Genomic DNA, 25,000 nt, shown 5'->3' with positions numbered 1-25,000 from the left:
TGTGAATTTAGATAAAGCCTTTCGAAATAGAGGTGAAGCACAGATGTGTTTGAGAATACGAGATTTTGTCTTCTCTCGCACCACGACAAAGGCCACATGGATGGTTAGCCGGGTTGTCCAGAGTGCTTTTACTGTTGGTCATGTAGATAACTTACTAACCATTGAAAGCCCCATCAAAAAACCTACGTCACCTCAACTAGAGCGTTTTGAAACAAGTGGAAATGTGGCGTAGAGTGTTTCAGAATTAGGTGGCTATGTAGTGGCGTGGCGTGGCGTGGCGTGGCGTGGCGTGGCGTGGCGTGGCGTGGCGTCCGGCAGTGTCCGTCTGTTGTGCTTTTATGGTCATAGTGGAGCTGGTTTCTCTCTCTCTCTCTCTCTCTCTCTCTCTCTCTCTCTCTCTCTCTCTCTCTCTCTCTCTCTCTCTCTCTCTCTGCGACTTTCATAGGCCACAGAGGTAAACGATCGAGTCTTCCAAGCTGTTTTCTCCCTTTGGTAATGTAGGACAGTGGTTCCCAAACTGGGGTCCCCGGACCCCTGGGGGTCCCTGAGAAGGTCCTAGGGGGTCCGCTACTTCTCCCGCCAACCTTAGGAGAGAGGATAGAAGGTACCCGTTTTCTTTCACTTTAGCCAGGTGCCGGCGCAGCCGATCGCCACGCACACCGATGATAGCACCTCATTCAACCTGTGATATTTTGGTAACCATAGCATCTAGATGCTTCTGGTTTTGCATTGCAAAGAGGAAGAGTCGGTTGTGGACATAATATCATTTGTACTCACTCTTTATTGAATTTCCTAGTATAATCAGTATGTGAATACAAGCTATTTTGTGTGTTTCTCGCCAAACCTCCCGAGTTAGCGCAGTGAAAAGTCTTAAAGTCCCCGAGGTTTAAGGGTTAATTTGAATTTATTACGACGTAGTGTAATGCTCAAATATGTAGGAATGATTTAAGTCTAGAAAGGAAATTATAAGTAGTATTATTATCTTTAAGTAATCTTAAGTATGGAATTAATTATATAAAAATGACTCACTACTTGAATTGATCACAAATAACTTCCCTTTTGTTTTCTTCTTCTCACTAACACTTAAACAAAACACTTAAGCACTTAAAATTCAGCGATTGCGCCATGTGTCGTCAGACTTTTTTGAAAATATTTCAAATGTTTATTTTAAGACTTTCTTCGTGTAGGAATATGCAAATAGTAAATTTACTGCATTGTAATCATATAATGGGTACCTTGGTATGGTAATAGTAACTTCTGATTGGCTGGGGGTCCTCGGATGGGACTTAAATATCTGGGGGGTCCTTAGCATGGTAAAGTTTGGGAACCTCTGATGTAGGATACTATGTCTTGTTATGCCATCACTTCTCCTTTCGCCAAGTATGAGTCTCCTCTAGTACTTTCTTGGCTCTTCGTGTGTGACTCTCATCCTTTCCAGCTCTTCGACAATTCCATCCCTCCATGCCACTCTGTCTTCTCCTCGATCTTCCTCGGTCGTGTGGGTTTCTCCAGCCTCTTTCAATTGATTTCTCGTCTTTCTCTTCTTACTATGTTAACAAACCATCCCATTTTTCATTTTCTTATCGCGTTTGTAATGCATGTGACTCCTGCTGTCCTTCTCACTTGTTAATTTATCAACAGAATCATGAAACACACTATAGGAAACTCGTACGGTTTCCTTCAGATCCTCTTCCAATTTGAGGAGCTCAGACGCCAGTGTTTCAGAATAGTACAATAGAACCCACTGTCCGAATCCAAATGTACTGGCGAGCGAGCCGCCGAGAGATGGTGGTGGGTGGGTAAGTGTTTTGAGGGTGGAAGGAAGGTCTCGGCCTCGCTACAGGGAATTTTGGTCACGTAAGAAACCTTAGTTCTTCTGCATCCTTAGGCAGCCTTAGACGAAAAGTGTCTTTGTTATACAGGAATTTGCGTTACAGTAGGAACGAGTGTACAAGATACTGTCATGTAGGCTAGTGTAGAGTCATTATTCTCTCTCTCTCTCTCTCTCTCTCTCTCTCTCTCTCTCTCTCTCTCTCTCTCTCTCTCTCTCTCTCTCTCTCTTCAATTTCCAGTGCACATTTTAAAGAATACATCAAATTAAATGTTCGCATTAATAGATTAACACGTGTGAACGAGTTTTCATCTCTTTTTGTCCATTTTTGGCCAGCCTCCTTTGCACATGAAAGCAAATATATGGACACTACACTGCCGCGGCGCTCACTCGGGTGGGAGGAGTGCATTTTGATTTGTAAACACTTGTGAAAGAAAAATTACTATGAACGTGACAAAAAGGTGGTCTTGTTATAGTAAATAGTGATGGTAGTACATGTTGACAGTAATACATGTTGACAGTTGTACATGTTGATAGTTGTACATGTTGATAGTTGTACATGTTAATAGTTGTACATGTAGATAGCAGTACATGTGGACAGTAGTACATGTTGATAATAGTACATGTTAATAATAGTACATGTTGATAGTAGTACATATTGACAGTTGTACATGTTGATGCCTAGGAACATAATACTGGTGACACTGCAAGAATTCAATAACCTCTTCAAACACAAGTGATGAAATATACATAAGATTGTGAACGCGTTAAATACTGGCGTTGTGATTTTGAGTGTTGTTAGTACGTACGTACAACACAATACTGGAGAGCCTGTGAGAGTTCTAGTTACACCACATTCCCTAACTAACAGCGTCTTGCATGTACTGTCCCGTAGCACACGCCAGGGAGTATATGATTGTGAGCGTGACGAAAACTGGTCTTAGGGTAGTAAATGCTGGCAGTACTACACGCCGACACAATGCTAGGGAAGGCTGCAGGAATGATTTCTTTAACTCCTTCAGTACCAAGAATTGTTTTCATATGCATTCTGCTGGCGATTTTTTACAGCTTCAAAACTCGTGTCGGGATTGAAATAGTGAAGACTCTGTGCATCAACCTTTTACCCCCATAGACGAGGCCTCTTAATGTAAATAAAATCGTTTAATCGAACCCAAAACTTCAGGTAAAAATGAGTCTCAGTACTGAAACTGACGAACTTGTATAAACACCAATGGAAAAATAATGAGACTGTGAAGGTGTTGGAAGGCTGTGTTGTGGTGCTCATCGTATGCAAGGTGAACAGTGAACACAGCCTTAAGGAAGCGTTGCGTGTGATGGTCATTTAATACTAACACTGAACCCAGCCCGTCCCAACCTATCCTAACCTAACGCGAGTCACCTTTACGCAACCTAACCGAATCCAACCCGTCCTAAACTTCGCATAAATCAAAGTAACACATCTTGAACTGTCCAGCACTGGGACGCATTTTTTTTCTCTGATTTCTAGAGTATGATTAGACGATTTTATTTACATTAAGAAGAGTCTATGGAGGTCAAAAAATGAATGGCCAGAGTCTTCACTATTATAATCCCCCCCATAATTTTCTGAAGCTGAATAAAATCGCCAAATAATAACCAGAATAACTACGAAAACACATCATGGTACTAACATAACTTTGTACAGAAGCACCAGTGGGTTTTTTCTTTTATCATTTATTTTTTCTAGACCAAACTCCTTAACATTAGAGATAAATACATAAATAGATAAGATTTTTAGTAAGTAACGTCACTATTGTGAAAGATAAATATTGAAATAAATGAAAAGAAAAAAATACTTACATTCAAATCAATTATTGAAAGGAAATATAATGGTTACAACTTTCAAAGGGAAGAGGAGGAGGAGGAGGAGGAGGAGGAGGAGAGCCAATGTAACTACTACTTCGGTGAGGCAGGAAAGTGAGAGGGATGGAGAGAACAGAGAGTAAATAAAGAGAGGAAGAGTGAAAGGAGATAAGAGAAAGAGAGAGAGAGAGAGAGAGAGAGAGAGAGAAAGGGGAGGAATCAGCTGATGAAGAGAGGGTGAAGGAGAGAGAAAGAGAAAGGGAGAGGATAGGGAAGGTAATAGAGAGAGAGAGAGAGAGAGAGAGAGAGAGAGAGAGAGAGAGAGAGAGAGAGAGAGAGAGATGTTAGAAAGGGAGATAAGGGAAAACTGGAGGAGGTGGAGGAGGCAAGGAGGAAAGACGGAAGGAAGAAGAGAAGACCTGAAGGGAGTGGAGAAGAGGAGAGAGAGAGAGAGAGAGAGAGAGAGAGAGAGAGAGAGAGAGAGAGAGAGAGAGAGAGAGAGAGAGAGAGAGAGAGAACATCATACCAGAGATAATAAGGCCAACATTCCCTTTGCCAGTGTGAGGAATGTCGCTCCTGTGATGTTTCTGCTTCTGTTACTACACCGCGTGACTGAGCGAGAGAGAGAGAGAGAGAGAGAGAGAGAGAGAGAGAGAGAGAGAGAGAGAGTGGCGGTGAAGGGACAATGTTCTAAAACACTTCATAGCTTCGCCTTTCTTACTTTCAAAAGGCTCCATGGGAAGTGTCGTAGGTATTAACCCTTTCAAAACTGGGACATTTTTACCTTGAGATTTGTATGAGATTCGACCATTTTATTGACATTAGGAAGGGTCTATGGAGGTCAGAAGATTAATTACTAGAGTCTTCACTATTTTAATCTCCCACATAAGTTTCTGAAGGTGTAAAAATAACGACCATTTAGTAAGTAGAATGAGTATGGAAAAGCGTCATGGTACTGAAGGGGTTAAGTGTGTTTCCACGACTCTAGTGGCACCTTAGCAAGATTTGTAAAACACAGAAAGGAGAGACACGTTGGAGAACCAGGCTGATTAATTATGGCCTTGGAAAACAGTCGTGCAGAGAGAGAGAGAGAGAGAGGGGTTCACACAACACACACACACACACACACACACACACACACACACACACACACACACACACACACACACACACACACACTAATTCCGTACACAAATTAGCCAGCATTTCCTGTTATACTGTAATGAATGGTGGTGATGAGCGAGCGACGCCCCGCCACCACCACCACCACCACCACCACCACCAGCGCCACCAACATCAACTCCACACCCCTCCGCCACCACCAGCGCCACCAACATCGCCAACTCCACACCACCACTACCACCACCACCATTGTTGTCATCACCACCACTGCCATCACCACCACCACCCTCACCATTGTCATCACCACCACCACCACCACCACCATTTTCAGTAGTACCATTAGCTTTGAAATGACCACCACCACCACCATTATTATCATTGCCGTCATCACCACCACCACCACCACCACTACCACCATTGTCGTAGCACCACCAGCTTTGTAACGACCACAATCATCATTACCATTGCCGTCATCACCACCACGACCTCCCCCACCGCCACCACCACGACCCCGACCCCTGCCGTCATTACTAACACCACCACCACCATTTCCATTACCACCACCACCACCACCACCACTATCACCACTATCACCACCACCACCACTATCACCACCACCACCACGCAGCGATGACTTGCACAACACCACAGTATTTGGTGCACAGTTTCAAAAATTACTAATACAATTTTGATATAATTTGTCTTCATTGGAACTTGTCATGTTTGTTATTATCATTACCATCGTCATTATTGTCAAGGTGTGTGTGTGTGTGTGTGTGTGTGTGTGTGTGTGTGTGTGTGTGTGTGTGTGTGTGTGTGTTATGCAGTTCACGTTATATCGTTCTTTAAAATGGGAAAGTTCTCGTAAAAAGTAATAAAAAAGTGAATGAAATGTGTAGAGGTATATAGTGTTGTTTGCGTTACGATCACATAGGCGGCACTCAGGAAACAGTAAGGAAAGCATACGCAACAATATACCTCATCATTTTACTTTATTTCTGCAAAAAACGAACATAAAAGTTGTAATAAAAGGATTCCGAATCATCATTGCTTATACACCAAACCAACACCAGACATGCGTAGTGCAGCCTGACACAAGTTTCAAGACATATACATCTTTATTTTGGACTAACTCCCTCGGACCTGCATGGGGACTGGCAACTAAGTGAGGGGTTTTTTTCTATTTTTTATACTTTTTATGTTACCTTTGGCCTGCTTTGCCCTCTTATATAAAAAAGTAACACCTTGCTGCTAGTTGTCCTGCCCAAGAGAGAGAGAGAGAGAGAGAGAGAGAGAGAGAGAGAGAGAGAGAGAGAGAGAGAGGGCAGAATGGACTGGTCACTAGAGGACTAAAGGTAAGTTTTTGTACAGCTGCAATGTTTAACGTGAATCCAAAATAATGTGTTAAGATATGCTGGTACTTTGTTCTTGACCCCTCCAGAGGGACCCCTCTCATCTAACCACCCGCCACGGTGGTACAGGTACAGGTACAAGTTGTGGTGGTGGTGGTGGTGGTGGTGGTGGAGAGAGCCTAGTGTGCACTGGCCGCCTGGGTGAAGGAGAACCAGCAGACAAAGGTACAGATACAGAAGCAGGAGCAGGTGTAGGTGCAGGTGAGAGTGGTGGTGGACTGGTTGATCTCTGGCTGGCCAGCTCTGCCATCGCCTGTGAACGGTGCCTCGCACTCATGCAGGATGGAGACGGGGAGGCGGCGAGACGGCTTGCAGGGGCTTGGCGTGAGGGGTGCCACCTGCGGGATAGGGGAAGTGGTCGTAACAGTGAAAAGACGGTGCGGTGTTGTGTGGTGTGGTGTGGAGTGGTGTGGTAGTGTGGTGTTGTGTGTTGTTCAGTGTTCTGTTTTGTTGCATTACAACCTGCATTCAGAAATGCATTGTTTCTCCACACAACTATATTATGTAAAGGCACAGAGGTCACTAGCCGGGTTCTCAAGATTGTGTTTTTACCTTTAAATAGTGTAGAAATCTATCTTATCTGTCACAGGACCTGTAAAAAACATCTTTGAAATACTCGGGATCCCTGTAACTAGAGTATACAGTAGAGATGTTAGAGAATACTGATCTCTATTGTGTTGTGTTGTGTTGAACAAAGTGTAATAACGCATTGTTTCTTTTGCATTGGCAGGTGGTGGAGCTGAGTTTGCCAGTCACGAGGTAAGACAACAGTGAGTGAGTGAATCAGTGAACGAGTGAGTGAGTGAGTGAGAGTAACGTAAATACAGAGGCCACAGCAGACATTCTGGCCCTCACGAGGCAAATGAAGTGCTCCTATTTGCTGGATGGAAGGAAGCGAACCACTAATAAATGCTGTTAGACGCTGATTTGAGGCAAAATATTGATCAATGCAGCGTATAGAAGTCTTCACGGTGTTGCAACTTATCACGCCTCGAGGAAACCCATTACATAAGCTTACTGTGTGATGGAAAAGCTATTTTTTTTTATTCATGGAAGTAGAAGTATTATTTGAATAGTCTCTGGTGAAATGGTTGGTGCAGTCCATGTTACCAATGTCTGGTGATGTGAAACGTTTGTATTAAGTCGCCTCTTAATCCTCTCTGAACTGATGGAAGTAGGTGCAATTCATTAAAGCACTCTTCGTATGGTGTTTTTTTTTTTTTTAGTTTGGTATAATTTTTATTACTTTACACTGAACTCATTTTAATTTCTCTGTCCTTGTGGACAATGAAGACACGATGCTTTTTTTTCTTCATACCATGTGGGCTTTTCACGGGAATGTATGTGCTAAAGGGGATACTTTTTTGGATACCTCCTATCTAAAAGCCCACCCGCTAGAAAATCGTTGCCCCGAGTGAGGACCGTGGACAGGATTCGAACCCATGCGCTTGGAGACCCCTCGGACCCCAAAGCACGCATGGTTCCACTGTACCACGACTTGTTCACAATGTTCCAATAGGCAACGCACTACGGAGGTAAAGGCAGAGTGAGGATTGTACCTTTAGATATGTTGAGATAATCCACCACACAGTTGTATGTGTTGCATGGTGTGTGGTGGGTGGTGGGTGATGCATGATGTGTGGTGGGTGTTGTGGTGGGTGGTGGGTGTTGTGAATTGTGTGGTGTCTATAGTCATATATATATATATATATATATATATATATATATATATATATATATATATATATATATATATATATATATATATATATATATATATATATATATATATATATATATATATATATATATATATATATATATATATATATATATATATATATATATATATATATATATATATATATATATATATATATATATATATATATATATATATATATATATATATATATATATATATATATATATATATATATATATATATATATATATATATATATATATATATATATATGGTGGGGCAAATCAAATGCCCGAGTTTTGATAGGCCATTAGAAAAAGTAAAACAATACTTACAGAATTATTTGTTGTTTTATTTGAATCAGTATACAATGCCGTTTGTGTGATCACTTTTTGAAGATGGCATCAGGAAGATGGTGGCCATCTGTAGCGATGCACTGTTGAAGGCGATGTCTGAAGTTTTCGGCTGCTCTTCGGCACATCTCAAGGGGTATTGCAGCGATTTCCTCCCGAATTCGCATCTTCAATTCTTCCAAATTGTGTGGCCGACTTCACCGCTCCATTCCCCTAAAGTTACTGTTTGGTGTGCAGTTTCCAAATTTGGGGTAATTGGACCTTATTTCTTTGAGGAGGATGGAAGATCTGTCACCGTCAACTCTCAACGTTATCTTGCGATGTTGGAAGACTTTTTTGAACCGAAATTGGAAGAATTAAGTGAGGAAACAAATCTGGGAGACATCTGGTTCCAACAAGATGGAGCAACAGCCCACACTGCTCAAGTTGCAATGGTCAAATTGCGACAGATGTTCCCGGCACACGTCTCTCGGAGGGTGATGTCGAGTGGCCCCCACGCTCACCTGATTTGAGCATTTGCGACTTTTTCCTGTGGGGATATCTCAAGGAGAAAGTGTTCAGAAGTCGGCCATACAATTTGGAAGAATTGAAGATGCGAATTCGGGAGGAAATCGTTGCAATACCCCTTGAGATGTGCCGAAGAACAGCCGAAAATTTGAGACATCGCCTTCAACAGTGCATCGCTACAGATGGCCACCATCTTCCTGATGCCATCTTCAAAAAGTGATCACACAAACGCCATTGTATACTGATTCGAATAAAACAACAAATAATTCTGTAAGTATTGTTTTACTTTTCCTAATGGCCTATCAAAACTCGGGTATTTGATTTGCCCCACCCTGTATATATATATATATATATATATATATATATATATATATATATATATATATATATATATATATATATATATATATATATATATGTGTGTGTGTGTGTGTGTGTGTGTGTGTGTGTGTGTGTGTGTGTGTGTGTGTGTGTGTGTGTGTGTGTGTGTGTTTACCTAGTTGTAGTTTTACAGGGCCTGGGCTTTATGCTCGTGTGGCCCCGTCTCCATATCTACACTTATCCAATTTTTCTTTAAAACTATGCACTCTTTGCTGACACCACTTCCTCACTTAAACCGTTCCAAGTCTCAACACACCTTTGCGGGAAACTAAATTTTTAACATCTCTCAGACATCTTCCTTCCTCAGTTTCTTACTATGCGATCTTGTGCTTCTAATGTCATATTCTTCTCTCAGGATTAGTTTCTCATTATCCACTTGATCCATTCCATTAATCAATTTATAAACTTGTATCAGATCCTCTCTCTCTTCTCTGTTCCAGGGTTGGTAGATCCATAGCTTTTAGTCTCTCCTCATATGTCATCCCTTTAAATTCTGGAACCATTCTTGTAGCCATTTTTTGTAGTCTCTCCAATTTCCTTATGTGTTTCTTTTTATGGGGGTCCACACAACTCCTGCATATTCCAATCTAGGTCTTATTTTAGTACTTATCAATTTCTTCATCATTTCTTTGTCCATATAGTGAAATGCTAATCCAATATTCCTTAGCAAATTATACGTCTCTCTGAAAATTCTATCAATATGGTTTACTGGTTGATTGTTTTCTTCCATTGTCACTCCCAAGTCCTTTTCCTTTTTTACTTTTTCTAGTTCTACTCCATCTCCCATCTTATAGATTCCCACTGGTCGTCTTTCACTTTTTCCCATTTCCTTGACATGGCTTTTGTCCACATTGAATTCCATCTCCCATTTTTTGCTCCATTTCCAGATCTTGTTTAAGTCTTCCTGTAGTATTTCACAATCCTCTTTTTGTTTAATGACTCTGCACAGTTTCGCATCGTCCGCAAACAGATTTATGTAGCTGTTCACTCCCTCTGGCATGTCATTTATATATACGAGAAAAAGTATTGGCGCCAATACTGATCCCTGTGGCACTCCGCTGTCTACTGCTGTGTGTGTGTGTGTGTGTGTGTGTGTGTGTGTGTGTGTGTGTGTGTGTGTGTGTGTGTGTGTGTGTGAGTATAAACATTGCTAGTTTAGGGATTGTGTGAGGTGTGGCTCTGTAAGAGTTAATGGTTGACTGTGTTGTTGTTGTTGTTAGCTGTGCTTGAAGAGCGTAACGTTGCAAATGTTAGTGTTTGTAAAGAAGGAAGTGTTGAGAATTGTGAGATCTGAATCACAGGCCAATGATCTTATCGCCAGTACCAGTTTTGTGTGTTTAGTGAATAACGTCAGTGTTGCTGTGAAGGTTAGTATCGGAGCGGCAAAACACTATGAATGGCTCCTTAACTCTTTTAGTACTAGGACGTTTTTTAATTACCTCGACTTTTTGGTGTAATTAGATGATTTTATCGACATTAGGTAGGGTCTATGGAGGTCAAAAGATTAATGACTTGAATTGTCGCTATTTCAATCCCCACGTAAGTTTCTGAATCTGTATAAAATTGTCAAATCATAACTAGAATGAACATACAATTATGACAGGATTTTTCTGTAAACCTTTTATAGAAATTACTTGTCAAAGAAAAGGGAAAATGTATTTCTCAATTTTATTGCATCTCACTGAAACAGTACTGGTTACCAGTATCTGTAGTTGTGAATAACTTAACAGTATCAATTTCTTAAAACATTCTAGTTAATATCCATATTATGTACACATGTACAGTACATGGATCCTTCATATATCATATATTTCCAATATCCATCCTAGTTATTACCACAACAGCCAATCAGACAGTTGTCTAGATAATGACAAGTCTGGATACTGATAGTCTGGATATGATTGGTGTGAATCTCATGTGAGATTCTTTTCTATATGAACAGATCTTAAGTATATGATATATCTACCTGACAGTAGAGTACAAAAAGTACAAAAATATTTCATTATCTCTGGGAAATCACTTAACCTGAACCAAAGTATATGAAAAAAAAAAAAGTTTCCAGTAGCTGGAACATTCTTGAAAAAATAAGCAAAATATTATTTAAACAGTATGTGTTTATGAGAGGCATAGAAGGAATGCAAGGAATGAAATGTGTAAGGAATGCCTCAATAAAAAAAAAAAATAATAAATAAATAAAATTGAAGTCATCCTTTTAGAGAAACCAGGGCATCAGTTATAAGAAACATGGGAACCCGAATGCTGTCGTACTGCCCACGGAAAAGTTATAAATGTGAAAAAATTTGCAGCAGAAAGAAAATTCCAGAGAAAAATTAATAAATAAAATAAAAAATAACAATGAACCTAGGCATTCAACTATACATCATCCAGCATGGAGAGAACATCAACACCATCATCAGCATTGTAATCATCATTATGCACAAAAAAAAAAAAAAAAAGAGCATTCCATTACAAAAATGAACTTAGGTATTTAACCAATGCATCACCAATCATGAGGTATTTACCCTGCATCACCAATCATGAGGTATATAACCCTGCATCACCAATCATGAAGTTAAATATTTAACCCTGCATCACCAATCATGAAGTATTTAACCCTGCATCACCAATCATGCAGTATTTAACCAATGCATCACCAATCATGAGGTATTTAACCCTGCATCACCAATCATGAAGTATTTAACCCTGCATCACCAATCATGCAGTATATAACCCTGCATCACCAATCATGAGGTATATAACCCTGCATCACCAATCATGAGGTATTTAACCCTGCATCACCAATCATGCAGTATTTAACCCTGCATCACCAATCATGAGGTATTTAACCCTGCATCACCAATCATGAAGTATTTAACCCTGCATCACCAATCATCATGTCAGTATTTGCATCACCAATCATGCAGTATTTAACCAATGCATCACCAATCATGAGGTATTTAACCCTGCATCACCAATCATGAAGTATTTAACCCTGCATCACCAATCATGAAGTATTTAACCAATGCATCACCAATCATGGAGAAAACATCACCACCACCTTTATAATCATCATTACATTTGCATGAGGAAAACTTGACACCATTGTCATCATCACCATTATAATTATCATTATGCCTTTAAGAGCATTTCAGAATGAAAAAATATAATGAACTTATGCATTCCAATATATCACCTTTACAGCAGCACCATTATAATCATCACTGACACATCATTAAAATAAAAGAGCATTATTTAAGTACATCACAAGAATGGAAGACAAGTTTCATCCAGTTGAAAATCACATTTTTTAGTTTCCTCCCCTTCAGTGGCTGACAGCATCTACAATAATTAACATCATGAAAGCATGCTACAAAAGTTGCATTTATCTTCACTCTTTAACACACAATACAAGTACTTTCTATCAACAGTAAGATATATAATACAGGGCAAATCATTTAGTTCTACTGAAGTCAATGGTAATAAATAAATTAAATAAATGATGGCCCACTAAGTTTCCAGATAGGGATGGCCAGCCCCTTTCTCCAGGCACAAGCACATTGAACCAATCTGACAGTAATAACACACTCATAGCATCTTTATTTTATGAAGTATGATGAAATGGTAAATAAGACTGTAATACATATGACTTCCTGGAAGCTTATTTTTCACTTAACAAAAACTCCATATAAGTGTTCTAAGATTTCTTAAAAGAAAATGATTATAATTAATCCCCATAATGATAAAACAAAATTTTCATAAGTAATAAACATTACCTTGTGGGATTCAGCTCCTCCCATCTACATCAGCAATAGCATTAATCAGGGACAGGACCTTCGGATGAACTTCAGAGCGCCTTTTGCTATGTTCTTTTATTTCTATCTTGCTCCCCCGTTCAGGATTGATGCCAACAAAACATCTACAGTGACAGAGAGTAATTTGTACACATTATAAATATGTAAATCTTGTCCATATCCCTAAAAACTGCAATCTTAATGTGCAAGCTCTAATTACATACCACCATACCACAGAGCTACGTGAATCTCAGCTTAGTCATTTTAGCAAAAGAAAAGGCACTATGTCTTGACAGGTAACACTAGAGGTGTTATATATATATGAATTACCTTTGAATGAATTCAAGTGTTGATGCAGAATCTATGGGATACATTATATTGAAGTTGTAATAGGAGGCCAACAGCATCGCTAGGCCAGTGGTGAATGTGGCAATATGCTTGGTGACAACACCACCACCAATTGACAGCATATATCTTGTTGCTGTAAACCTTGATTCCCCTGAAAGTATTAAAGATAAATGAATAAATGAAAATAATGTAGCCACCTCTGGCAAGGATTTCACAACTAACATCCTCACCCTATCCTCACCTATCAATGCTTGTGGCAGAACTGCTCTACATATTTTACTTCCTCCACCTCAAGCCTCTCCCACAAAAGACTAGGTAATAATAATAATAATATCATTTCTATAGACCACAAGATACTTCTCTATCATAATTCTTATAGCAAATACCCACACAGACCTTCCTGTTTATTAATCATTAAGGAATCAATTAATAACTTTGTCAAAGATAAAATGATAAGAAAACTACAATTATTTACACTGCTCTTGGTTGCAATATTAGACCTCCTTTGGTTGCACATCATAACCCATAAAAATGATAACTAGGTTTCATGACAATGTTGGTAAATATTAGCTATGTTATGAATATAACTTACCAAACCCTATTAGACATGGTATTTGGGGAAGGTTCTTCTCAAAATCAAGCCTAGATGCACTTTGCTGAAAAATGTTACAGCAAAAATAAATATACATATAAGAAAATCTTCAAAATTAGAGAACAGATAAAAAAAATCACTCATGGAAAAGTCAAACAAACAAATAGCAATTGACACATAAAATGAATACTACATATGCAAAAAGACAGACAGGTACTTGACAAGACACAGTGGTACAGATGAACAAATAAACATGAAGTCCACATCAAGGGGTTAAATTTTTCATTTTCCAGAACTCAGCTACCAAAACAAACCATTAATATCATTGTTAAAGGTAAACTACTTATAATTTTACTGGAATATGTGGTTTATCAGTTCAGCTTGGTATTCACTTATTATAAATATAAAGGTAACTTTTAAGTAACTAACCTTGACACATATATACAAAAATTCTTCTTTTTCCTGTAAGCCACAACTGCACAGATCATGGCTGCTATTTCTCCATTGCTATTATCAACAGAGCAGCTAGCTTTTACAAGTTCCTGTTGAATTCTCCTTATTTTCTTGCTTGGTTCTCCTTCCATCCATTTCAGAATCCGTGCTTCCTTACTTGTGATGGCAGAATCAAAATTTTCTTTTATATTAATGCCAGTGAGCTCCCTAAAGTGAACAAACATCCCTACTGGTTCAAATAAATAGGGCCATTCATTTGTTAAGTGAAGAACATTCATTTTCCTTTTTACAATATCTTTTCTTTGAGAAAAGTAAGTGTCCTTTATGAAATCCTCCACTTTGTCACTACGTTTTTGCTTGTATTTCCGCTTAAGTAAACCTTGCCTATTTTCTTGAGTTATTTCTGATTCCCCATCTGGGTAATCACTTGGCATATAATTTATGCAGCCATATCTATCTCGTAAATATATTTTAAGGGTTGGTCCAGCTTCCACATCCCCCTTTTCTGTTACAAGAGATTTCTTCCTTTTCAATGAGTTATTATTAGAATTTCTATTTATATTGTCAAACCTTGACTGCAATTGTTTCAGAAGGGAATCATATCCAGTACCAACACGAGTCCCCTCTCAATTTCATCCAGGAAAGATTTGGGATATTTCTTCACAATCTTTTGTGCAATTGTTGCTAGTGCCTTTTTGCCAGGCTTCTGGGAAATCTTGCAAATTTCATCAACTAGATTTCTCACCATCTCTCTTCTTGCTGATGGAAGAGGTCTCGACCCATTTTGTAAGCATGTTATTAGATTTATTTGGGTAAATCTTGACCATGGAATTTCATACTCATCAGCCCAAACACTATTTACACCTAACTGTAACAACTTTGATGTTTCTCTGTTATGCTCAGAGGTTGAAGGTGGAGCAACTGTTTCAGCTACTATATCTTGGTCCGACGAAGCAGTCTCTCGTGATGTTTGAGATGGTGCTGCAGTCTCTGAAACTTAAAGTAGACCTAAATAACATGGTGCATTAAATTTTCGTGGACAAACACATACAGTCAAACCTCAGATGCTGCAGTATCTAGATGGCCTTTTGTTTTTTTATTTATGACTTCCAAGTTATTCAAGTTTTGGGGTTTTTGAGTTCTAAGGTTTAACTGTACCTGTTTATCTCATAAAGTCTGTTATCTATAACAAGTTCATAAAATGTCAGTGTAGGTAACATGCATATCCATCGGCTACATTACTTTATTACATGATAAAGTCAACTTATAATATGTATGTACCTTTTTTCCAGTTACTAATAAGCTTTCGCACTTTAATTTCCTTAAGCATGGGGAGATCAAAGTGCTGAACATATTTTAGGTCATCTTCTGTTTCAACACCTATTTTGATAAGGTGTTCACATGCTTCCTTTAGAGGTTGTGGAAGATTTGGAAGAACCCTCTGGACTGCCTTTTTGATTTCCTCCATTACTCCACAGCTCTAATGACAGAGACACACAAAATCTGGAGAATCAAGAAATTCAAAATGCTCCTATAATTCCCTTGAATTTACTAGGATAGTACAGTGATACCCCAGGTTACACCTACCCAGGTATATACCCAAACCAAAATGTAGCAATGTTGGCCAAGCAAGGAGTGTGTTACACAAGTGGGTAAACAGATCTCATTGAGTACCTTCATACCTGACCTGAATACTCCTGAAGTACTATAATAGTTAGTATATATCTGTTCAGTGATGACATACTCATATAGCTGTGCATTAAATGGAGGATTTTGTAATCTCAAGAAATTTGTCAAGCCTTTCAGGGAAATTCCAAAGATTTGTTGTGAGAGCTGTGTAAACATGACCAATGTAATATGGCGGGGATGCTGTAGTGCCAATGGTAGTGCAGGCACATGTCCATGCAAAATTTGGGCATCAGGAATGGGCATCAGCTGGTTTCAGCATATAACAGAGTGGGCTTAACATGGGGTACACTGTATGATTAATTATAAAAAAGGATATAAAACTACAATTCTTTTTTATAAAGCAAGTACAGTACTCACATGTACAGTACAGTAGTAGTATTAGATTAATGACCTTATTTATATTGCAAAATCTCTACACAAACACTACTTATAGAGAAAATCATTGCTGTGTTAAATCAATCAGTGATAAATAATCCTAAAAATTCTGATAAACACATTCTAATTCTTCCTCATCTCTGGATTAATAAAGCATAACTCATGTCCAAATTCTGTATAGTATACATTTCTTCTGAGCAGCAAAGTTAAGGAAATATCTAGGTTTTGATATTTATTACTTATATAATATTATATAGAGCTATACAAAAGCAATAACATCATAATTTTTTAGGAGCCCCTCCCCTATGTTTACCAAGACCCTGACCAAGAACAAGCCTTTGCTGTGGCAATGCTACCTAATGATGATGTCACATTGAAACCTTAACTTTTTATCTGCCCACAAATATGAAACAGGGCTAATCAACAATGAAAGTTGCTTCATGCAAAGCCATCTTTACAGTACACTTGAAGAGCTGTAAAGAGTTAGGATGACTTTTAAATAGTTCACTACTCTGAAATGCAAGGCCGTCAGTAATATCACTGAAGCGACAGTCACTGTGGGCTTTTTCATGATACATATTTTGATGTGGATGTGTATTCTTTGAGAACAAACTCATCCCTAAAGAGACACTTCAGTGTTTCAAGAATTGGAACATATTGATAGGGACACTCTTTGTTGAACCTATTGATAGGTACACTCTTTGTTCTGATTGTTCCTCCCCAAATAATGGCATTGGGGTTCAATGTGCGTAATTAAATTTCTCCTTGAAAAATGCATTGCGACTGTAATTAGATCTTAGTGGTCCACTGTTACATTTTGAAAATATATCAACTTCAATATTATTTTGAATTTCTTTAATTTTGAATTCAGGAATGTTAAGCTGCTTTAACAAAGTGGTTAGTTTCTGCAAGCAATAAGCAAATAAAAGTGAGTGAATGTTTGAAATTCCTCCACAATGCATTGAATAACTGATGATGGCAATAAGTATTTAGACAAAAATTTTAAATAAAAGTGAAAGATTTTTTTAGGAATAATTCATGATCAGTGGTTTGTATTTCTTCATCGCTGATCCCTTCCAAGTCACAAGTGTCATTTCTTGTTGTGCTGGACACCTCCAAGCTTGGTGACAAGTCATCACAAATGTCTGACTTTGATGAACAGATCATTTCAGTTGACAAGTCCTTAACTGCACATGTTTGATATCTGTGATGCCTAATTATGTGATTTAAATGTGGCTGTCTTTGAAAACATTATGGAGCACTGAATCCTGGTGCCATCACCAATGTGCTGTCTCAAATGCTTTAATAAATCCTTCAATCCATCACAAACTTGTTGACACAACAGACATTTACAATGTAATTTCAAATTTAGGCTTAACGCCAACAGTTTTTCATTACTTTATGACCTGCGTTCTTGGTGGTCTCGATACATGTGTGCCTTAAGGCCTGTATATGATTTAAGCGTCCGTCTGCAACCCCCTAATGGGCATCTGATAACTCTTCCGTATTCATTTGAATGCAACATGCAATGATTTACATAATTTTTCATTGACCTTGATATATGATTACAGAGAGGGCATGCAAACTTTGAATCCAAGACAAAAAAGTAATTACTAAAAATATCATTAGTACTTAACTGTGCTTGCCCTTCAGGTATTCAGGGATTATTATAACTTACAAAACATTAAACTTTTTATTTAAGTGGTAGGTGGACTCATGGAACAAACTACCCTACATTTTCACCCACTCACCCGTCCCCACCAGCTGGATGTAACTACCACTTAACCCAAGTAACCAACCTAACAAACTAATAAAAACAGCCATACCATAACCAAACCAAAATAGCCTATAAATATAGTCCGACACAAATATGAAGGCCGCTGAGGGGAGGGGGGAGACCTATCGGGGATTAATGCCCCTTTACATGAAAGTGTTCGCTTGACGCACCTCCACCGCACCGTTTCACCTCTCGACCACTGCTTGGTATACATGTACCCACTGTAACACAGTTTAAGACCTCCCTTATTGTTTTCGATAATTTCCATCGCAAAAAAAAGTCGAAATTAAGTCGTAGCACTATTCGCAGCAATGTCCCAAAGAGTCCACTAATCAAATTATTCACAACGTAAGCCAAGAAAACTTCTGATCGATTTCGAATATAGGCTTCGAACACTTATAACATAAGAATGTTGGCTTCGAACACTTATAACATAAGAATAATTATCCACTTTCAGATATCGTTTGATTTCTGATCGATTTCGAATATAGGCTTCGAACACTTATAACATAATAATAATTATCCAGTTTCAGATATCGTTTGATTTTAGTCATGACCAATATAGTGTGTATATGCTTGTGTGCCATATTTTCGTAGGCTAAACAATGTGCCATTATTTCTTGTGCCGGTTTTTCCTGTGACATTTTTTCCGGTGCCATTTTTTCCTGTGCCATTCTTTCCGAGTTCCCCTAGAACCTGGGTATCATGGTGACATGTAGGTAACTTTAAACCACTCGACAAATGGCAAAGTGTTTTAAGGCTGTACGTGGTGGGATTCGAACCTACGCGTGGACGTCTGCCCGACCCCACGTTCACCGCCTTATCCACTATGCCACCGTCTCCCTAACTTAGCCTAACCACCATAATCTAGCATTGATATACAACCAAACTAAGCAAACAAAGAGTGCAGATGAGGCCCCATTAGTTAATAATTTAGTTCACCAATGACTTCATGCAAAAATATGATCTATATTAGATAGGGGAGAAAAAAAAAAGTATATACATCATACACAAATAAACACACTTAGTAATGACATGGGTCAAGTTGAAGATAACCAACCATTGAATTGTCACTCACATGCGAGGGAGGAGAGCAGTGTTGGTGGTAAGACCTGGGGCACTTGGAAGTACGTAGGTACACTGGTTGGCTGCTGCCTTGTTGTGTGATTATTGCGGCAGTGTAGGCAAGCCTCAACAAGCCTTCAGTGTCCCAGAAGCATAGTATAAGCGGGTGATATCAGGCCTGGGTATCACAGTGCTGGATAAAGGTGTTTGTACTAGTCTGGTTCTCGTCTTCTTCTTTGAGGTTTGTTGTGGCTGTGCAGGCAGTGTGTCACAGCCTCTAGTGCCCCAAAGGTCCGGTATGCGGTGGTGAGGTGTTCAGGCTATATTGTTTTGTGTAGGAAGGTCCTGGTGAGGTTGAGAATCTTGAAAGCCTGCTTGGTATTTGTACGTACAGCCACCCAGGTCAGTCAGTGTTGGCCTGTGAGGGTGAGGTGAGCTGCAAACAGTGAGTGGAGGAGGGCCACACGGTGTGAGTGGTGCCGAGGGCAGTACAGGAGGTCGTGACATCGTGTTGTTTCGTGGCGGGCCGGGCGGGCCGGGCAGGGCAGGCTGCACCTCGTATTTGTATTTTGTAAACTAAGTCGGAAAGTGCTGAAAAGCTGCCAGATTCGCCAGATAACTTAATTTAGCACATTCAACTCGGTATGCTGGAAAAAAAAAATTTTACGTCATATATGTGCTATCAAACTAAGTAATTAATTATTAGGAACATCTCTAATCAGCTTCACCAAGCACAGAGAACGTAATATGGCAAAACGAGCCAAAAATGTTTGGTACATGGTCTCAGTTTTGGAACACTTCATCACCTTGAGTGAATTACATTATTTTCAGTAAGCAAGCACATTTCATTGGTTCAAGTTCATTAATTAGCAATCAAATCCAGAAAATGTGACGAATATCAAATAAACACGATGTTTTGATGCAAAATCCTTGTATGACTTCAGTGAAAGATTGTCCGTTTCGTATGTAAACAACATCAAGCAGGTTTCTACCTGCTCCCCACCGGTTATAGGCAAACAGTTCAGGGTCTGGATGCGATGCTGACGGTCCTTTGCACCAATCTATGAAGTGCTTTGAGCAGATAGCATGGTCCTTGGTAGCTCTCCACGTCGGGCCTCGTTTACATCGTGTCTCCCATAATCTTCGAGCCGCGTCTTTCTTCCTGGGAAACACAGTCCATCCTTTCACGCCTTGGTTTTTCTTTTTTGATATAGAATTGCAGTCAGCTACAGCACATGTATAAACCGGCATTCTGTTCCAGCTCTAAGAACACTCCACACTAGGGTGACCAGATTTCTGAGACAAATTCCGGGGACATTTTCAGTTCAGGGAGGTAAAAACATGTAGTGTTTTTGCACTGGAAAAACTAAAACGGGGACACTATCCGTACCATTTCTAAACCAGCAATCAAAAGTTTCTCTCGCCTTATTTACCCAAGTTGCAAAGAAAAAAAAATCTACCTGATGAAATATCTGAGATCATGAACACCCATTAGCTGTTAAAATGTTTCCGTCTTCACGGAAACTATTTAAAAAAATAAGGCCTTTTCCTTATTCTTGACATTCTAAAAGAGTAATTATAAAAGGACATAATTATCATAATCAAAAGTAGTTTTTTAACGCATCAAGTGATCTTTCAGTTACAGAAAACCGGGGACAGCAGTAGCCGGGGACAGGTCACTGAAATCGGGGACGTCTGGTCACCCTACTCCACACGAGCTTCCAAGCAACTGCGGGCCGCAGGGTTGTTTTGGTGTTTTGAGAGGACTCGGTGTTCCTGAGTTCAGTTAGTCTTTTCGGTTTGATATGCCTTCGGCCGCAAAAATGTTGCTCTACCAAGATTATTACAGAATGTATTCCTTTGTAATATTTAGAGGAGAAACAGTGCTCTCTATTGAACTATATGAAAAAATGTTTCAAACCAAATATGTAGTTGAGACTAGTAAAAAATGCGAGAGCATTGAAACCGCGACTGTGAGTATTAAGCTTATAATAACAGTTTTGTAGAGTGTGTATTACCAGATCATATGGATAATGTTAGGATAAACACTTGGAATTAATGTTTTGCAGTACAAAGACTCAATACCTCAAGATTTATTATGATATGAATTTTAGAATGTGTGTCTCTTGCGAGCTGGCTGGCTGTATACCGAGTCGCGTATTAAAACAGCCAGCGATCAATGGCAACCTAAGAATATCCGACGTCGGGAAATTCAAGAGTTGAGCTTCTCGATGCGCATGTAACTAGTCTTATCCTTTTGTTATTCTGCTCATCATTCTTCCTCAAAATGTCATACTACTGAATGTTTAAACTGAGAAAACAGAATATATATCTTACCTTGCATGTCTCCCCAAAGTAGAATATTCCCTCTTCTGTTACTGAAGTTATATACTATAGGGTTGGTAGGTGGGTTGAAATAACCTTGCGCCACCGAAAAATTATATAGAACCTGTGAGCATATTCCACTTATTTCATTACGAATAAGTTTCATCGTCACCTTAGGTAAAAAAAAAAAATGTATACGATAAACGCATATCGACGTACAACGGCGCTAAATGGCAAGTATTACCTAACGATGCCACAGGTGTCGCAATATACAAAGAGGAAAATGACCAGGATGATCCTACCATTGTATATACTCAGGATCCTACCACTATGAAACACGCGACACGAGGAACGTTAGCCGGAGTTACACTGCACTGTAAACAAATAATTGTTGTTTTTACGGCATATCTCCCATAAATACTAATAGGAAATAACTGTAACCAAGATTTACAGATCTGACTGTTGTATGTGACATACATTTTGCTTGTGATGTCTTGAATTTCTTGGCTGAGTCCTTGTTAACATTTAATAGGCAATGTTGAGTGTGTGCCGAGACACCATGAGCCTCCATATTATTTGAATATAATTTTATCGTGATATAATTAATTGCAGATAAAACCTGTACGTCGACACAACAGGTTGTCTGTAAATGTGGCATTTTTTTCCTTTGTTGTGAAGTGGTTTTCTTAGATACTATTCTTTATGAAATACTGGGAATGTAATACTTATTCATTGTTGATACACCAATAGCCTTAAGAACACCTTTAAATGTTGTTTTCCTTATTATTTGCCATGCGTATTACTCTCTCGGCTTGTCTGTTTGTCTGCGTCATACCTTTCAAGGTGAGCTCACAGGCGTTCTAAACACTGACAATTACTCTTTCTGACTTCAAATTCAAAAGTCCTCCCGAAAAACACAACCAATTCGTTTGATGTTTGAACAACTTTTGACCAAATGTTACTCGACTTAGACATGAGGGAACCCTGAGGTGTCCGGGGTGGTGCTTGTCTGCCGCACAAACAGGCAGAGTAGCTGGACGAGAAAAGAATGAAAGAAAAGAATAAGGAAGACAAGTAACTTGGGTTGATAGAGGAGGAGGGGGCAGAGAAAGAAGAGGAGTAAGAAGAGGAACAGGTGTATTCTCTCTCTCTCTCTCTCTCTCTCTCTCTCTCTCTCTCTCTCTCTCTCTCTCTCTCTCTCTCTCTCTCTCTCTCTCTCTCTCCTGCATTGAAGGAATCCACGCAAATTTTCCAAATACCTCCTCCTCCTCCTCCTCCTCCTCCTCCTGGGTGGAGAGAAGTCTTCTGCTTTGCTGTTCTATCTATCATTGATAGTTAGTAGTCTCAATAAACAGCCTAGTAAGAACCTCAAGGCCTGTTGCTGTTTGTTTTCCTTTATATTTCTTTCCATTCCTCCTCCTCCTCCTCCTCCTCCTCCTTATACTCATGACATTAGATAAGATTCTTTACTCTCTCTCTCTCTCTCTCTTTTTTTTTTTTTTTTTTATTTAAACAAAACTTAATACAAAGGAACATGTACCCAAAGGCGCACTGTCGTGTGCTACCTATTCTAAGGGTACTACAATCTATTTCTCTACAATATTTACAAGACTTAAAAATAGATAATATACAAGATGGTCAGCATGTAAATGGAGCACTATTCGTTTCACTTCACTAGCACTATTCACGCACTGCACTACACTGAGTGTCACGTCACAAAGAGTGTCAGAGGAGTTGGCAGTGTCTGTCTCCACTTATGTGCCATCAGTTTGACACTGTGAGTGTTCATCTCCTGGACGTGAGGCACCGCGGCCGTGAACAAGTTCCACATCCTGGAGACGCGTCCTGCGAAGGTGCGTTGATGCTGACACCCGTGGGATCGCGGCACCTCTACGGCGTCACCACCATTGAGCACCGTTCTCGTGCTCCGTGCGGTGACTCTTAGAGGATGACGCAGCCCTGCCAGATGTGGCACTCTTTGCACCTGTGCCTTATGGAACACTACGATCGCCGCCACGTCTCTGCGGTGTTCCAGTGAATCAAGGGGACGCTCAGGCTCTGGGTGAGGTGGTGCAGCATCCACTAGCCGTATGGCGCGGCGTTGGATGCTGTCCAGTCTCCTTCTGTGTGTGGCGGCACAGGACATCCAGGAGAGAGCTGCGTATTCAAGGTGAGGCCGCACCTGTGCCTTGTACAGCAGCAGTCTCCCCTTCCTGTCGAGGAAACTGGCGATCCTTCTGAGAGCGGAGATCCTGTGAGAGGCTTTCTTGGCAATGGTTTTGACATGCCTGTCAAACCTCAGCCCTCGATCCACCTCCACTCCAAGTATCTTGACGTCATCTTGGAGTGGGAGAGCAGCAGCGCCAAAAGACAACTTTCCTGCCATTGCTGCCATGGCGGCTGGGGACCGAGAGACAACCATTGCTTGTGTCTTCTCCGGCGCGAATGTCACTTGCCAGCGAGCACCCCACTCCTTTATCACTCGTAGCTGCTGATTGATGGCCTCAGCAGCCCGCCCACTGTCCTGGCGTGGATAGGTATAGGAGAGGGTGCAGTCATCAGCATAGGCCATGACTCCTGGCAGTAGCTGGAGAAGATCATCCACGTAGATATTCCACAGGAGTGGGCCAAGAATTGAACCCTGTGGCACTGATGCCTCCACAGGCAGGGACTCAGATGTTTGCCCGTTGACAACCACCTTGAGGCTTCTGTCCTGCAGGTAATTTCCCAAGAGTCGTAGCAAGCCACCCTGGATGCCTTTAGCACGAAGCTTTTCTAGTAATCCGTTGTGCCATACTTTATCAAAAGCTCCTGCTATGTCCAAAGCAACCACTATAGTGTCCTTGCCGTCGTCGAGGGCGTCCTGCCAATGCCTGGTGAGAAGCATCATTAGGTCGGAGGTTGACCTTCCAGGTCTGAACCCAAACTGTTGGTCTGAGAGGAGGGCATTGTCCTTGAGATGGCTACACACCACCTCTGCCACGACCCTCTCAAACACTTTACCCACCACTGACAACAGGGATATGGGTCTGTAGTTTTTGGGTCCGTCCTGGAGCTTTTTGTGTACAGGAACTACTCGAGCCTCCTTCCACACTGAAGGCCAGACGTTTTCCCGTACACAAGTTGTGAAGACTTGGGTGAGAGGGGCAGCCAGTTCCTGGGAGCATCGCTTCAGCAGGTGCGGGCTGATGTCATCAGGGCCGGTGGCTTTCTGTGTGTCCAGCCCCGCAATAATCGCTTCACCTGCTGATGCGTCACCTCCACCATGGTGACAGTCTTCTCACATTGCTGGACCAGCTGAGGCGGTGGCTGCTGTGGATTCCCGACCTTCATTTTTCCAGCAAACAAGGAAGCCAGCAACTGTGCCCTCTCCTTACTGCTGGTGGCGACAGTACCGTCCTGCTTGCTGAGGGAGGGATGGATTCTTGGTGG

At 40.3% G+C, this 25,000-nt stretch overlaps 1 protein-coding gene and 1 long non-coding RNA gene across 3 annotated transcripts in view; one reads left to right on the top strand and one right to left on the bottom strand.

The window, feature by feature from the left end:
* The window catches only part of LOC123501396 (protein O-linked-mannose beta-1,2-N-acetylglucosaminyltransferase 1-like), a 313,371-nt gene that overhangs the window by 175,120 nt on the left and 113,251 nt on the right, over nt 1–25,000 (top strand). For both annotated transcript variants that reach the window (XM_045250219.1, XM_045250220.1), the window contains one exon: nt 6,938–6,966. The gene's annotated coding sequence lies outside the window, so the exon portion shown is untranslated. The remainder of the gene's footprint in view (nt 1–6,937; nt 6,967–25,000) is intronic.
* LOC123501397 lies at nt 12,066–16,164 on the bottom strand. Its single transcript, XR_006673624.1, has 5 exons — nt 15,619–16,164; nt 13,885–15,333; nt 13,275–13,443; nt 12,927–13,069; nt 12,066–12,492 (listed from the first exon to the last, which is right to left on the bottom strand). It is a non-coding gene; the product is annotated as an uncharacterized LOC123501397 (long non-coding RNA).

This window comes from Portunus trituberculatus, chromosome 9 (assembly GCF_017591435.1).
Source record: "Portunus trituberculatus isolate SZX2019 chromosome 9, ASM1759143v1, whole genome shotgun sequence".
Lineage (NCBI taxonomy): Eukaryota > Metazoa > Arthropoda > Malacostraca > Decapoda > Portunidae > Portunus > Portunus trituberculatus.
The sequence above is the reverse complement of the archived record's forward strand: the minus strand, read 5'-3'. Positions and strand labels throughout refer to the sequence as shown.